Below are 17,385 nucleotides of genomic sequence, written 5' to 3' on the forward strand. Positions count from 1 at the left end.
CGCTCGCGCGATTCACCCACCTGGAGGTGAATTCAGTAGTCGGCCTCTTCGTCTTGCCTGTCTGCTGTGCAAGGAGTCCTTTGTGGAGTTATTGTTGTTCGATTCGTTGTAAATTCCAGGGGAGCGTTACAGAGGCTCACCTCACGCCGCCATTTTTTTTGATCCGGTTCCTTCACTTTTAAAGTGGGACATACAGCAAACCTCCTTCTCAGGTTACTCGCGGCTAAACTTTCTTTCTGTGTCTCGCCCTCTTGCAGTCTGCAGCTTCTCCTGTTATCGGAAATGCCAGGCCAAGGTAAGGGGCCGTGGGCCAGCTGGCCCCGTAGGGGGGGAGGGGGTGTGGGGACGAGACGGGCGTGGGGTCCTGGGACTGGAGTGTGTGGGGGGGCGCGCCGGAGGGGCGGGGGAAGTATTTTTCTCTGTTTTTTTAACCCATTAATGTATTTTCAATTTTCTGAAAAAAAAAAAAAAGTATCATGAATTTCATGTGCCCTTTCAAGAGAAATTCTACCAATATTCTGATAATGGAAGGCTAAATGGATTTTTTAATGATGATTATGATAATTTTATAGATACTGAAATAGATTCACCAAGATTAACTTGACCATTGAGAAGGAGCTTATAATTCTTTCTGAAGCTCACTTTCTTTATGGATAAAATGTGTTCAATAATGACTGTCACATCAGTTCATATAAGTAATAAATTATAAAAAAAATTACATAGAACATTGAAACATTTTTTTAACTTCTTCCTGTTGGTGGTCATCAATATATGCTTTACTGTACCAATCAAGTTATGACTTAAAGATATGTCATCAATTAGTGCCCTAGCTAGCTCACTCTGTATGGTTACAAGAATTTGATCTAATATGATTGTCATAGCTGGCTAGGCATTCTGATTCAGTGGTCTCATATGGCTATTCTCCTTACATCTGATGCTAGAGCTGAGGTCTACAGGAGAACTTGTGGGGAAGGGGAGGTGGAAATAAGGTAAGGGAGAACAAAACAAGTTGGAATCCACAGCACAAGCTGGAACCCATGATGGCTGAACTGAAAACTATGCCAGTCTTGTAACCTCTGATCTTGTTGATTATAAGTATCCTTCATAACAGAGCTTAACACATTCACCTAGATTACACATAGAACATTTTCAAGGAGTATCTCAAGGAAACTGAAGCAGTTGTTGGGTCAGACCATGCCTCATTCCAAAGACATAAGCAAATATATTTTACCAAAATAGGAGAGCTTTAAAATTGTTGCTTCAGCCTGCACTCCACATGAAGAACAAGGCTTTCTCTTGTGGTCCATCCTAACCAGAATATCACAAGGAAGAGAATTCTTGGAAATGTAGTCTAATCTAACCGTGTTGATATATGAGAGGCAACTTAGCACTTATGCATATCTCATTAAAACACACTTTATTTCAAAATAGAGAAGATAATAAGTCATGCTTTTACCTACATCATGCAACTACCCTGATAATTGAAAACACAGTGACTTTTTCTTAGAAAAGGCTACTAGCCCCCTTTTTGTCTTGGGGTGATGTTCATTCTATTCCTAGCTGATTCCCACTCCCATTTGATATCATGGAATTTAAAAACTGAGATATAAAGTTAATTACAATAAATATATATCCTGTTAAATGATAAGGTGATGAGAAAGAAAAAAACATATGGTCTTACAATTAAGTTTGCGAACTTTGTTGCAACAATGTCTCTAACCTTATTTTGGTAACAGAGGGATTTTTTTAATGAATTTATACCAAGTGGACAAATAGTTAACCTAGTTAACTATTTGGTAGTGCTTAAAAGGCTATGAGCAAATGTTAGGAAAAATTGACCTAAACTTCTCTCCAACAATTCATGGCTCTTGCATCACAACAATGCACCAGCTCACACTGCACTGTCTGTTAGGAGTTTTTAGCCAGTAAACAAATAACTGTATTGGAGCACCCTCCCTACTCAACTGATCTGGCTCCGAATTAATTCTTATGTTACCCCAAAATAAAGGAAATACTGAAAGGAAGACATTTTGATGACATTCAGGACATCAAGGGTAATATGTCGACAGCTCTGATGGCCATTCCAGAAAAAAAAGAGTTCCAAAATTGCTTTGAAGGGTGAACTTGGTGCTGGCATCGATGCATAGATTCCCAAGGGGGGTACTTGGAAGATGACTGTAGTGATATTCAGCAGTGAAGTATGTAGCACTTTTCATAGGATGAGTTCACAAACTTAATTGTCAGACCATCGTATATCATAAACATAGGTGCAAACATATGTACACCAAAATAAGGATGAATACTCATAATTGTTTCAGTCCTCATTTATAGAACTGGTCACATAAAGATAGCTTATGTAAATATTGTAAAAATCATTAAAGTGGTTATGTAAAAATTATTTGCCTACAAATTACAACTTTATTGATGAATGACTGGTATATAAAAATGTACACATACATCATTTGATGAATGTTGACACATGCCTACACCTATGATAATGCCACAGTTAAAATAATAAACATGCCCATTCCCCCCAATGGTTTCCTTTTGACCTGGTAATTGTATATGTTAAAAATGTGGAAATTTTTAAACCAGGATGAGATATATGTTTGGTTATTTTTAATTTTGGTACCAAGGCATAGTTCTACTTTTAGTACTTATTTTCAGTTGTAAGTAATTATTATATATATATATATATATATATATATATATATATATATATATATATAGAGAGAGAGAGAGAGAGAGAGAGAGAGAGAGAGAGAGAGAGAGAGAGAGAGTTGTCTCTGAATAAGCACTTACTGAAAACTGATTTTGTAATAGGATTTTGTAAATAGGAAATTTTCAGAAGTTCATACCTTATTAAAAGCTGGCAAGTTTTTTATTGAATTCTCTACTTTTGTAAATAAAAATCAATAAAGAAATACTTATTCAACATGGATTTACTTCATTGCAAATTAAATTGCACTTAAACTATTACAATGAAGCCTGCATTTTTATATTTGCTTAAGAAAATTAAATTACCTAAATAATCCATGTTGTGACAATAATTATCTGATTTATATTAGTTAAGTAGCAACTGTATCTGGCAACAATAACAGTTGAATGTAGTCATGGCTACTATTGGGTCCAGCAACCCTAGGGAAAAACAATATTTTCCATTTCTCTAGATCAATCTCATATCATCGAGGAAAGGCTTCTGGTTTGGTTCATGCCACATGTTCATTCTGGAACAATTTTTGTATTCAGTAGAAGTACGGTGGCCAGATCTGAGTCATATTCATTTGTGGCGTGGATGACAGTATTTTTACTGGCTGGAAAAAAATTTCTCAAAAATGCTGTACCGTTGATTAGACAAAACAATAGATGCACAGTGAATGTATACCTAGGTTAAATAAATGTTTTAACCTGGTTATTCATATATTGATATATATATAATTATTTCCAAAAAAAGTATCCTTAATATTCTGAATTCTTTTAGGTGATACTTTTATACAACTAAGCAGGATTAAAAAGCTAAAATCAATAAACAATGACAGAAATCATCCAAAATTATATTTAAAGACTATTCTATATTTCTAGCAGTCTTACTTTCTTATAAATTGTTCTAAGACACTTTTTTTTATATGTGTGTCTTTATAGGTACACACCATTATATTGTAAGAGACTAGAAACCTTTTTTTTTAAAGACATAGTTTTATTTTTGCATTATGACAAAAATCCAAGAAAGCTCACACATTGTCCCCTCATGAATTTGCTTATCAAGCAATATTTTAAGGTTTACACTTTCTTCTTCTTTTCTTTCTTTCTTTCTTTTTTTTTTAACATGGCTGCAGCAATTGTTTAGTTTGAATATCTGTATCAAATAACAGAAGACACTAGAAAAGCACATTGCATTTTTCGCACTTTTGGCTACATGTATGTATGAATATCTTACTCTTCCTAAAATAAATTCCGTTCTTTGCTATTATCATTAAAATTCTATTCTGTATTACTGCTTCATCATAATGAAGTTCATTTCAAAATTAACTAGTTATATTTAAAACACTAGAAAAAGTCATGAGATTTTTCTTTTTTAAAGTTTTATTTTATTTTATTTTATTTTTACATCCCTCACACCGTGAACCCCCCTCCCCCCATCCACCACCACCCCGACCTCACACCGAGCCATCACATTATACACATAAAATTATAGTTGGCATTCATTAATGTCCAGCCTCTGGTGTACAATGCCATGACCAGGTTTTTAATACAGCTTTAAATTTTGAATATTTTTCTATGAAGGAACATGTCTAAGATCACATTGCACTTAAAAGCTTACAACACATTGTTTGTTATTTTAAAGATATCAGAATGTATTTAGATTAATGTGCTTTATTCTCTTAAACATTAGCTTATTCTATCAGAGAAGATAAGCTAATCTCAGTTCGTTTCCTGTTTTAAATGGCTTCTTAAAGTTACCTCTATCACTAATTATTGTTGAAGCAACATTGCAAACCTCCCTATTACCTCTTATGTCTCCTTCAGGAAGACGCTGTAAAAAATAATCCATAAAAGCAGATTTAAAAGTGGTGTCAATAAAACCACTCTAGTCATATTTGCACAGTGAAGGCATTGAAAGAAAACGGATGGTTTGTTTTCCTTTCTTGAAAGTTAAATTGAGTGCATATTTACTTTCCCTTTAATTATAAATTTCATCATTCGGGGCAACTTTTAACCAAAAGGCATTTCATATAATTCCAAAATAATTTGTTAAATCACTGCATAAATTGCAAAAATAGCCCAGTAGTTGGATAACAAATAATTTATGCACTGCATCTGTCTAAAATTATAGATACATGTATATATATTTTTTAATTCGGTTGATGTGTAAACCTTTTATTAGCTACATTGAGAGCTCCTTTAGTGCAGAGAATCTTGTATCACTTGTTTCTGAGAGTAACGTACCCTCTTGGAGCCTAATTTGTAAAACATATATGAGAATATTTAAAATACAGAATTTCTTTGAGTATCGAATGTTATAATATGTATTACCCAAGCATACTGGATAATACTCAAAAGACACCCAGCTTATAAATTTGATTAATTAAAAGTAGGGAATTTAAAAGTGAACATAGCACCCACAAATTGGATGGGTCATCAGCACTCCTTATGTTTGAGGAAAGAATGAAGGATATCAGCTATTGAATGCCAAATATTAAAAATTTTTGTATACAAAATATTATTCTATGGCATACTTATTTTATCAATGTTGATATGATAAATGAAAACTAATATTTATGAACCTCCCATGATGTATGTACAATGTACCGTGTTTGTTTTCTTGGTTTTGGAGATCAGGAAACAGGAATTGAAAAGGTTTACAATTTGTCCCAAATTACTAATTCCTCTCCTCATTATCATATTTAGAGGATAAGGTCAATTATTAGATGTCAAAAACATTTCAATAAAAGTTTAACAAATTTTGCAATACAATTACACGATATACGAATATGTATAAGCAAGATGTCTGAAAGAGTGTGGGAATCAAAAGGCATATTAGTCCCATTCAATCACAGTGGATTATGCTTGAGCTCACCTCCTTGGGAAATGTTTAAGGTTCCTGCAGAGGTGGAAGAGGGGGAACTGGTGGGAAGAGGATGGGCTCTGTGAGTCCTAATTTGGGAGGTGAAATATCTCTCATAGCCTTGCTCTGGAAATTATGAGAGGGGTGTGGGTGTGTGGAGTGGGGCCTGAGGTGCCTTCTCACACACTGTTTTCATTAAAAGGAATCCCCCACTCAACCAGCCACGATGTGTTAAAATAAAACTCAACTGTCTCTTCCCTAATGAGGTTAAGATGATAGATATTCAGAAAATACTAGAGGAGGCCTCTCCTCAACAAAAAAATAAAACTAAAATCAATCAATCAATCAATCAATCAATCAATCAATCAGTCAATCTGTGAATGAAAAAAACAGGCTCAGCAACATAAAGCAGGACGTGTAGGAGGCTTTTCAGAGATATAAGTCCTGCCTGTACTAGTGAGGTTGCCCCCAAATTTGTCTATCCTATCATGGTCAGGAGAGGTCTCTGTGAACTGCTAATGTTGGCATCAAGCAAAACTGTTTTGCCTCTATTCAATTAAAAAAAAAAAAATATATATATATATATATATATTTAAATCAGGAAGAAGCATTCTTCTGGGTGATGCTTATTGGCCAGGGCTAATTTTTTAAAGTTAGTGGCCCTTAGGTTTTCTTTGTGTCATATAAAGGAAAAAAATTGGTCCTAGAAATTCTTGATTAGTATCACTTGGAGAATCCTCGGTTTTGTGGATGTAGAACCTTAACATTTACTGTTCAGGAGACAATAAATATCTGAGCTAGGCCACCATTTGGTCTCATGGATTTTAAAAATCTTTCCCCAAGTATCAATCCCTTTAACCCTTCTAATAGACAACATTCAATTATTTAATGTTTATAGTTATCCACTATATAGTTTTTAACATATTTGGCCGACTTTCAAAAAAGAAAATTAACATACATATGAATGGTCTTAGGTAATACACCTGAGTCGGTAACAAACATGTCTTATCTGCTGCCTCAATTTCAGGGAGAGCATTAATATGATGCATATGATTGTTGACTTTGGAGTTATGTCAGTCTGAATAATGTGCTCAAATCTGTCATTTATTTTGGGTAATTTATTCTTCGTTTCTTAGTCTCAGTTGCATTGGCTCTAAACATCATTATATGAACTTTATTTAGGGAGATATTTATATTTCCTCTGAAGAGATGATACCAATTTGTATACAGTTTTGGTTACCTTAAACCAATTGTACATACTGAAACATATGTATTCTACTGGTAGAAGGTATATACAAGGGATAGTAAAGTTTGAGAGGAATCTAGAAGTTTTATCACATAATAGAGAATTGAAGTGTGAAGAGTGGAGAAAAAATTTAGTAGTTAATGAATGTAATTAAACCCTAGAAGATATTTCAAGTATTCTCTGTGGACAAACAAGTGGGATTTTATTGTGACATAATGAAGAAGATGAAACGGGTATCTATATAAGCTATCAGACACTAATATTAAACTGTTTAATACAACGTGAATTTGTCTAAATAAAACTTTTATGTGGAAATGGCATGATAGCCACAGCTTATTAAAAAAGAAAGAAAATGATAACAATAATTGAGTCTTTCCATATGATGAAATGAAAACACGTATCACCTTAAGTAAAAGCATGTCAACTCAGAGGAAAGAATTTTTAATGGTAAAACTATATGAAAAAATACAAAAAACTGTAAGGTGTATGAGAAATTCTATAAGAATTATTTCCTTACCAGAGCAAATTTCCAATTCTTGAAGTTTAATGCAAGTTATTCTAGGAAAAAAACACGTCAATCATAAAAACATATGGCAAGTATTAATATGCATAACTGTAAATGTGAAGACATAAAATGATTAAATATTTTCAGATGAAAAATGGACATTGTAATGGTCTAAATAAGAATATCACCCTATGCAGACTATTAGTTTAAGTAAATTGAATCTCATGAATGTTATTTTCAGAAGTTAACTAAGAAAAAAATGAAGAAAAGGAAAATTATTCGAAGAATAGTGCTATGGACTGTACTGTGGCCCCCAACCCCATTCATAGGTTAAACCCTAACTCCCAATGTCACTCTACTGAAAATAGGGTCTTTAAGAGGAAGTTAAGTTTAAATGAGGTCATCGGAGTGGAGCCCTGACCCGATACGGCTTTGGCCTTATCAGAAGAGGAAGAGAGTAATACAGCGACACAAAGGTGGTCATTTCCAGGCTGAGGAGGTAGACCTCAGCAGAACCAAACCCTGCCAGAACTTTAATTTTGGGCTTTCCAACCTCCAGACCTATGAGAAACATAACAGTTGTTCAAGCCACCCAGTCTATGGTATTTTTGACATGGCATGCCAAGCAGACTAACCCGAAGAACAAAGTAAATTCGGTTCGTCAAATATTAATAAACTGATCACATGCAAGACATTTTGTGAAGTGCTAAGACCTTGACACACATTATTCTTCATTGAATAAGTAAAAACATATTATTCAATTAACCGTATCTAACCAAAGTAGAGATGAGTTAAAAGAAGAAAAACCTACAAAAAACAGATATGTATACAAGCCACAAATGTCGATATATGTCTAATTTTAGTATGCATGCATACTAAAAATGTGTGTCTGTGTAGAAAAAAATAGAAATATTGGGACTCATCAGGCAGGTATGAATACATATTTTTAAAAAATTACGTTATCATATTTGTAGTTTTGGATAGTAATAACATATTTATGTGTTAGCAAACAATAAATTAAAAACAATTGACTTTTTCTTAAATCTTACAGTGACCACTCTTAGAATTCAGGCCTTTTAGAATCAAGATCCATAAGAAAGAAGAGTGCAGGTGCAAAATATCCATGTTCTTTAGCAACAAAGCACTGAAAGTTCTAAGTGTTCTATAGATTAGAGAACTGAACTCCCAAATCATTGAAATGAACCATTGCTATAGTGGAGACTGTGTTTCAAACGGAGTCAGGTGGAGTTTCTTTTGTTCTACTTAAACCAAGTGCCTAAGTTTGCAAATGTAGGCTCTTCCTTCTTAACCAAAAAGAAAACAAAAAGTCAGGCAATTTCCTAGGTGATTTTCCCAATTTAATGCCTCACTTTTTGCAGAGCTTTCTGTTAATCATCCTTATTTAATGGAAGTAGAGATTTTGGAAATGAACATATGTGAATGACAGTAATTTTTCTAAAAAATGCCGAAGAAAAGTGAACCTTAAAAAAATATATATATCAATTTCATGAGAAGAACAGAGCTATTGCATTTTCTTATCATTCAAACAGGGCTTTAACTCCCCAAATAACTTATTTTCCAAATTACTGATAACTGCATTCATTCTATATGATATGTAGAGATAAGTATGTTATAGGAGAATTTGTATAGGGTAAGACAACATATTTATTAATGCACATCATTTTTTCAGTATATTTACCTAAAGAGGTGATTAGACACTTACCTAAAGAGGTGATTTTTGAGGTAAAATCTGAATAAAAAATGGAGCCAACTGCATAAAAATACAGAGATATTTCAGGAACCAGAACAACAACAACAAAAAAACACAAAATCATAAGACCCAAAAGGTTTGAGTGCAGATTGGTAAACTTTTTCTATGAAAGGCCAGTTAGTATACAGAGGGTGCCAAAAAAAAATGTATACACATTTTAAGAAAAATAAAAAAAAGTGTATTCATTGTAATACTCAATATATACCAATAACAAAAGATGAATACAAGTTACATTTGACTTCTGCAATTACAAGAGGTGCTCAAAGTGGTACCATCAGCGTCCAGACACTTGATTACATGCAACTACTGCTTGAGCATAGATAATATCCCTTAAAATGTGTACACACTTTTTTGGCACTCTGGTAGTTTAGACTAGGAGGGTCACAGATGGTCTCTATCACATATTCTTCTGTTTTCATTCAACACCCTTTTCAAATCTAAAACTCATTCCAACTCTTGGGCTATCCAAAAATAGGCTTTTGGTTGGATGTGGCCACAGGCCATGGTCAGTGGACCCCTGAATTAGAAGAACAAATGGAAGATAAACAGAAATTGGATTTAGTGGTTAAATAGCAAAGCCAAGATTCAAGACAGCCTGATGAAAAAGTATGCTCTCAATGATTATCACACTTTATTTACAACAATATGTATAGAAACAATTTATACAAAGAGCAGAAAGACACATATTGCAAAATCTCCCTCATAAGACCTGAGAGATTTTCATGGGAAGTGCTGCCTATATAGAATGTTAGAGAATGATGCCCCCCATTATTTTCATCTCTTCTATGTTAATCTATTTTGGCCTTGAATAAAATACATATGTCCTTTTTTTTTTTTTTTTTTTAGTGAAGTCAGTGAAATGCATATATATTTAACACTTCTATGCCCAACAATATGCTAGTCTCCTTACAATGCTAACAATAAAGTGAAAACACAGTTTTGTGTCCCTGAGCGAGGGGCTGAAAGAATAGGTCTTTCAAAGTAGACTGTGCTATGTTGACTTCCATATTGGCAACTTCTTTAGTTGTGTGACCTAGCTTATTTTTATATCTCTGGTTTTGATTTTTTTCTATATAAAAAAGTCTAAATAAAAAATAATTTAGAAGTTCCAAGTTTAAAAAGAAAAAGTTAGCAATGGGAAACAGCAATCTTAGTGTCTTGCATACACATCCCTATTTCTTCTTTCTTGGTAAGAAAAAAAACAACAACTAAAAAAACAAAAAATAAATAAAAATTATCCTTCCGTAAAAAAGTAAATAATATTTACAGGTAATAAATTTATTGAAACACATATATTTTGAACTATAATGTTTTGATATAGAAATATACTTGAGGGCTGAAGTAAAAGTAAGCAAACAAAAGAAATATTCATGGAACAGGAATGAAAGGGTAAAATGATTAGACAGAAGAATACTGTCCCCAAAATGTGAAGAGACATTAGAAAATGAGGGGATAACTAACAAAGAATTCAGAGGAACAAACAGGAAAATTCAGTATACATTAAAGTTCTCTGCCACTATTTATCTCAAAAACAGCACCCTTACATCATCTGTGGCTTAATTTTGTGGGAGGAGAACAAAAGAGCGAAGTGTACAAATGACTTTTCTATAACTGCCATTAAAAAATTGTCACAAAATTAGTGGCTTAAAACATACCCGTCTGTGACCTCACAGTCTTCATGGATCCTAAACCTAGGCACACAATGGCTCAGGATCCCGCTCTGCTGTGTGTCTCACTAGACCATAGTGGAGGAGTTGGCAGGGCCCCTTCTTCTAGGAGGCTCTGCTTCCATGCTCAGTTAGGTCGCTGGAGGAGTTCAGTCCTGTGTAGTTGTAGGCCTGAGGATCCTATCTCCTTGCTGGCAGTCAGCTGTGAACTGTCCCTACCTCTTCGAGGCCTCTCTCAGGGCTTTGCATGCTGTCTCTTCCGTCTCAATTCCAGCCAGCAGCCACAATTCTAGGCCTTCTCACTTTGCAGCATCTTGTCTGCCTTCTCTTTGTGCAATGTCTCTGCCACTGTTCTGCCTGTTTGTAAGTGGTCAAGTGAGTACATTAGACCCACTCCTCAATAATGTAGGATAATCTCCTCATTTTATTGCCGTTAATTTTAATTGTATCTACAAAGTATTTTAGCCAAGTAAATGCAACATATTCACAGGGAATTCTGGGGATTAGGGCAAGAAAAATTGGGGTAAGCCATTATTCTGACCACCACTATATATTTATATAAAACTCAGATGGGAGATAGATAGATAGATAGATAGATAGATAGATAGATAGATAGATGATAGATAGATAGATAGATAGATAGATAGATAGATGATAGATAGATCGATCGATCAATAGATAGAGTTTTAATAATTATAAACAGGAGTGGGTATAGAATTGGTGGTGTTTTTTAGAAAAGCGCATGATACTCTCAGTTCACTTCAGTTATGCCATACATTACAATGAAAATATGAAGACTAAAACAGAATCATTGAAGAGCAATTTGCCATTGTACTGGTTCATATCCAGACATGAAAATAGCGATTCTACCCCAGGCTACTGAACGGGAAACAATTGCCAAAGCTACTGACACAAACTTTACAGATTAGACTGGATAAAGTCTGACTCAAAACTGAAATTTATGTAATGCTTTAATTTTTAAGTGAAGTGAAAATCAAGTAGGGGAAATTGTGGATTATGTGTAAGAGGGTGGTAAAGTTCAATATATGTGTGAATCTCGGGTTTATATGTGCATAATTCTCAATATACTTTCTATTCCACAGTTCTGCTCTACCATGGTTATAGGAAACTAATGAAAAGTTGTTATAATAGGAACAGCTTGCTACCTGCACACATATGGTTACTAATGAAAGAGTGTGCTTCTCAGATTTAGATATTATTGTCAGAACCATCTCTCTTGATATGACTTTCATGATAAGATACACATAAACATAGCTAACAATTTATCAATCTACAAAAGGATAGATTAATATAGCATTTTTCTGATATTAGTATATATAGTTCAGGAATGCCTTAACTGATATCTGCATATGCTAGAAACACAGATAATGAAAATCCTTTCAACATAATAATGTCCACTTCTCCCTTAAAATAAATGCATACCTCTCTGCCAGGGACAGAAATTTATAAACACTGCAATTGTTTTTATTTTCTCTTTCCTATTCTCAGGAAGGGTGTAGGTCCCTCCTCTTGACAGTTTTTCTTCAAACTCAGTGTTACATGTCACTTGTTAGGTTACAAAATCCCACCAGATAAAACTATTCCTTCCAGTGACTACAAGCATTCTAGAGAAAAGCATGTCCAGAGTCAATAGAAACTCATTTGAATTTGAATGATCTGTTACATAACTAATGAGTGTGATGAGTTAGAGAGAAAGTGATTTGTAGTTTGGCATTAGACCTTTCAATGAGGAAGAGCTTTGGGTAGGAGAGACTTGAGGGATACAAATAAAGGCTCTTTTGCTTGTGTTTGCTCTCTTTGTCTCTCTTCTTTCTGTTCTGCTGCTTCTGACACTTAATGACAGGGACGCAATTCTTTGGAAACTGTATTGGGAAGGAAAAGTAGTAGACACAGTGTTTCTTTCTCTTTTTTATTACATATCTGGGGAGAAAGGAACAGACACATATTTGTAAAATTATTCCTTGACATAAATGTATCAATATCAACAATTATATTCATGTACATATAATCTCATTTAAAATGTTCACAAAACCAATAATAAATATTTCAATGTATTAAGATTTTACTATGTTCAGGTTTTCAATGAGTTGTGTTCAAAAATTCATTTTGGCTTGAACAATCCACTTATATTTGAAATATAGATATAATACCTATGATACACAGATTTGCTTTATATCTAAATATAGAAAAACAAACTAGAAGAAGATAATCCTAACAAAAAGATAAAGTATGAAAGAAACTGTAACAATTAAGACTATGTACATCAAGAGTAGAAAAACAGCATGAAAATACAAAAACAGTGAAATATATAGTTATAAGGGACAGTTACTAAATTGGATTTGTTTTTGTATATACATATATGTGTGTGTGTGTGTGTGTGTGTGTGTGTGTGTGTGTCTGTATATAGGCATACATGAAAATTTCTAAAAATAAAAAATATTTTTTAGTTTTTATTTTAAAATCTCTATGATCTTTCCCATGTCAACCCAAAATGAGGTCTTCCTAGTTTAAAATAAAACAGATTATCTTTGACCATATTTTGTGGAAATAGATAAAAATGAGAAAAATAATGATGTTCTGAAGCTATTTTGAAATATAAAGTCATAATTGGATTTATTTGGGCTGCTTAGAGGCAGAGACTGAGGCAGGGAGTGAGATGCATGTGTCTTAATGAGATCTGTTCTCAGAAAAATCTGTAAGGGAGTGAGGTGAACTGAAAAGGAAAGGAGGAGGAGTTGAGCAAGCTTGTGGTCTCAGTTTACTATATTCTAAGCCTAATTTTTGGCATTCTGGAACATAAATTATTACTTCAGAAGTTTCAGACCTTGTGGCCAAGGACCCAGGATTTTGCAGCCAGGCATCAGTCATTGGCTGCTCCTTGGGGTGGGTGATGCTACCTCCAAGGTGTATCCAGGTGTATCCAGGTACCTCCCACTAGCCAGAGACATCTCTCCAGAGTAGTCAATGAATGGGAGATTCGAGCTGTGATACTTGAAGCAGCTGGAAGATGGCTATGCATATTTGAATCGGGTACGGTTTACCTCTTGCTCTGCTCAGATTTACAGGCTCCGCGCATTCACTCAACCCAGGTATGGCTTCTCCATAATTACAGTTAGTGACAATTTTGAGGCCAACTTAAAAGAGGAGCCTTTGTAGAATGACCGCCTGATGTTGTAGATGTCCTAAGATTACATCTGGTAACACCAGCGTGCTACTCTACACCCCAGCCTAGATTTCCATTGACTTGTGCTTCTGCTGGTTTAGGTAGCTCCTGGTGGAGTAAAACAGGACTTCATCTTTGAAAATTATGATTCTCCTATCTGTCACACCTTTATAAGATAGTGTCTGTTGTACTTGCACACTTACAGTTGAACCGGGAATGTGAGTAACCAAAACTGCCCAAAGAATCACCTGTGTGTCAAACATATTTTTTTTCCTTACCCCATTAGAAGCAGCAGTTCTACCAACAGGACGGTAAGTCATATTCTGTCTGCATTCGTTGCACAAAGTGACCAAGGGATAGCCATGGTTTTAAGATTAGTGAGATTCTTACTGTGTATCAGTCTAGGGACTGAGATCCCTAGTCCCGCAAAGCCTAAATGTGCAAAAAGAGGGAGCACACAATCACCAAGTGAGCACTCAGAATAACTGTGAATGGGTTTGCCCCTGTTTCCACTCCTTGCTTTCTCTACCATCGCATTTTATCTCTTCGCAACCTGACCCGTCTACTGCTCAGATTCTAGCATCTGGATGGTGGACTGTGTAACCCAGCCCATGGTCATTTTCCCATTTCTACACATACTTTGCTATAAGGAGGGTTTCTTGTTCTAAAAAAAATAACATGAAGGATTTAATGTTAATGACTAAAAGGTTCTGTGAGCCCACAAAGATAGTGATTCTGCCTGAGGCACTATGGAGGCAAAACCCATATTCAGAAAACATGTCAGTCCATATTAGGATACAACATTGCCTTTTATGAAAATGGAAGGAGTCAGCATAAACAACTTGCCTCTACGTTGATAGTTGGTTTCTTCCAGGGTTAGTGCTAGAGTGGGAGATTACTCTCTGTTTCAGGCAGGTATAAGATTTAGTAGCAGCACATGTTAGATCAGCTGTGTCAAATGAAAATGCATGCTCTTGGGCTCATGCCATGCTCTCATTTCTGCCACAATAGCTCAACTACCGGAATCTTTAAGTACAGAAGCTGACTAACAGCTACTGGTTAAATCAGCCTCTCCATTTGGTTGTCAGTGTCTTTTCTGCAGTAGAAGTCCACTGGTGGAAATAATCTGTAGTTTCTTCACCAAGTGTGACTATTTAAATAAGTCCATGCACATTTCTCTTCCAGGTAACTCTTTGTGTTTGATCTTCCAAGTTTATTCTTTAGGCCCCATTAAAAAAAAAAAAAAAGAGAGAGAGAGAGAGAGAGAGAGAGAGAGAGAGAGAGAGAGAGAGAGAGAGAGCGCTAAGTCATTCACTACGGTTGATGAGTCCATGTCTTTCCTTAACTTCCAAATACTTCTTCTCCATATAAATTAAATGTCTAGCACATCATTTGAAAGTCTATTCCTGAGGATGCTTTACCCTCAGACATGTCTTTTAGCATCATCTCCCCTGAACAAAACTCATAGCCTATCTAGTATCATCCATTGTCAGCTCGAACCAACATACATGCCAACACATCTGTTAACCAAGCTTCATTTTGTTCTCCTCCTTCATCAACTGTTCATATGAAATACCCCAACACTACCATTTGTGTGAACTGAAAGAAAGCCTGTGGGTAGACAAGGTAGGGAAACTGGAGTTCTGGGTCACTCTTTCCTGCAATTAGCCTGTGCCCTCTGCTGTTGTTCAGATCCAATAATAGATTTGTGACTTTTAACTTCAGTTGAATGACAGCTGTTCTCAACTAAATTTACGGTTCTTTGTCAAAAGTGTCTAACTTATGAGATGAGGTACACGATTCATGGTCACTATATGTCTCAGTTTCTCTAGCTCTATCTGCACCTAATAGCATGCCAGGAACTATATTTTGAAATAGACTATAATTCTCAACTACACATGGCATGGTAAGTATTCAGAGCCCTAGTCTGGAGACAATAAATTATTTTCTACCCCCAGATACTTCTAACATTTAAGTGGTTGACTGAGTTATAGAGCCCAATCTGGCAGGACTGCTTGTTTTGCACATTTTACACATTTTAAAATCCATTATTGTTCTGAGACCAATTAAAAACCAGGAGATATCTTCATTACCCAGTAAATGGGTAGGAACTTTTCTCACACATGGAAAAAATACTGCTTCCAAAATGTGAAGAGGTCTACATTCGTGTTCTTCTATCTTGGTAGGGTAGGAGAGGTACAAATTCTTTTCTTTTTTTTTTCTTTTTTAATGTAGATATCCTGGCCTGAAACCTTCACTAATGTAGCGATACCTTTTCTTATGTTTATGTTTCAGTAACAAATCCAGAGTGTTTACTACTTGTTGCTAACCAGACATAATTTAATCAACATCATAAATATACTCAGTGTGAAATTCTCCAAATATTTTATTTGTACTATACGGTATCAGAATGTAGAATTAAATGGATGTGAGGCCAGATCATGAATGTATACTGACACGCATATCATGTGAATACAAAGTGCTTCTTATCTTGTTTAGTAATGGCCACTGGAAGAAATAAATCACATTTGCCAGATCAATAGCTATACAACACTTACCAAGTTTGTGTTACTCTACCCTATTAAGTGTACCACACTGAGTAAAACTGTACCAATTGTGACTCAAATTTAGTTACATTTTTGCTAGTCTACTCCATCTGTCATGATTTATTCTATTTTTTCCCACAAGTTTTATGTTTAAAAGCATGAGGGAAGGATGGGAAATGTCACCTCTAAATTTCCTTAAGTTTTTGAGAGAGGCATTGATGTCTGCCATTTATCCCTGAGCTTATATCATTTTTGATTGACTGTCATGACTGGGGGTCACAGAAAGTTTTCAGGATTTCCATTTGGTTTTTTTTACCGTAATAACTGTTATTCTATAGATCAAAGATCCAACTTCTACATATATTAAAGTCAAATGTATATTTGAAAATATAATGGGGAAATGATCACCAGTTTAGGTGATAAAATCAGTACATTTACTGTGAAATTGGCCATGGTCACCAGTCTGTTTTACATCTAATCACAATATACTCTATTTAACCAATGCTTTTGGTCCTTGGGTATCAATGTTACCATAGATTCTAAATTGAATGCCTGTTGAAATATTGTTTATTTCCCTTTCCCTGAAGTATGGTTTCTTGTTTAAATGGCTGTAGGTCCCTTTGGGGAAGGACTGAGTAAATCACTAGTGAACCCACTTAATATGTGGTGGCAGAATCATTCTTCAGCAATAGTCACTTGATTGTTGTCTTAATTCAGATCAATTCCTTGTTTCAGTCAGGGTACTGCGTCTAAGTACTAGTTCAGTTCTTAAAATTGATGGGTGAATCATGACTCTCTATTGGAGTGACTGCCTTTAGCCTTCTTATACATTGCAGATCTCTCCTGTTTATCCATATTAAGCAATCCCCGTATTGGCTGTTCAGCTATTTTGTCTTTTGG

Source organism: Rhinolophus hipposideros, assembly GCF_964194185.1.
Source record: "Rhinolophus hipposideros genome assembly, chromosome: 7".
Lineage (NCBI taxonomy): Eukaryota > Metazoa > Chordata > Mammalia > Chiroptera > Rhinolophidae > Rhinolophus > Rhinolophus hipposideros.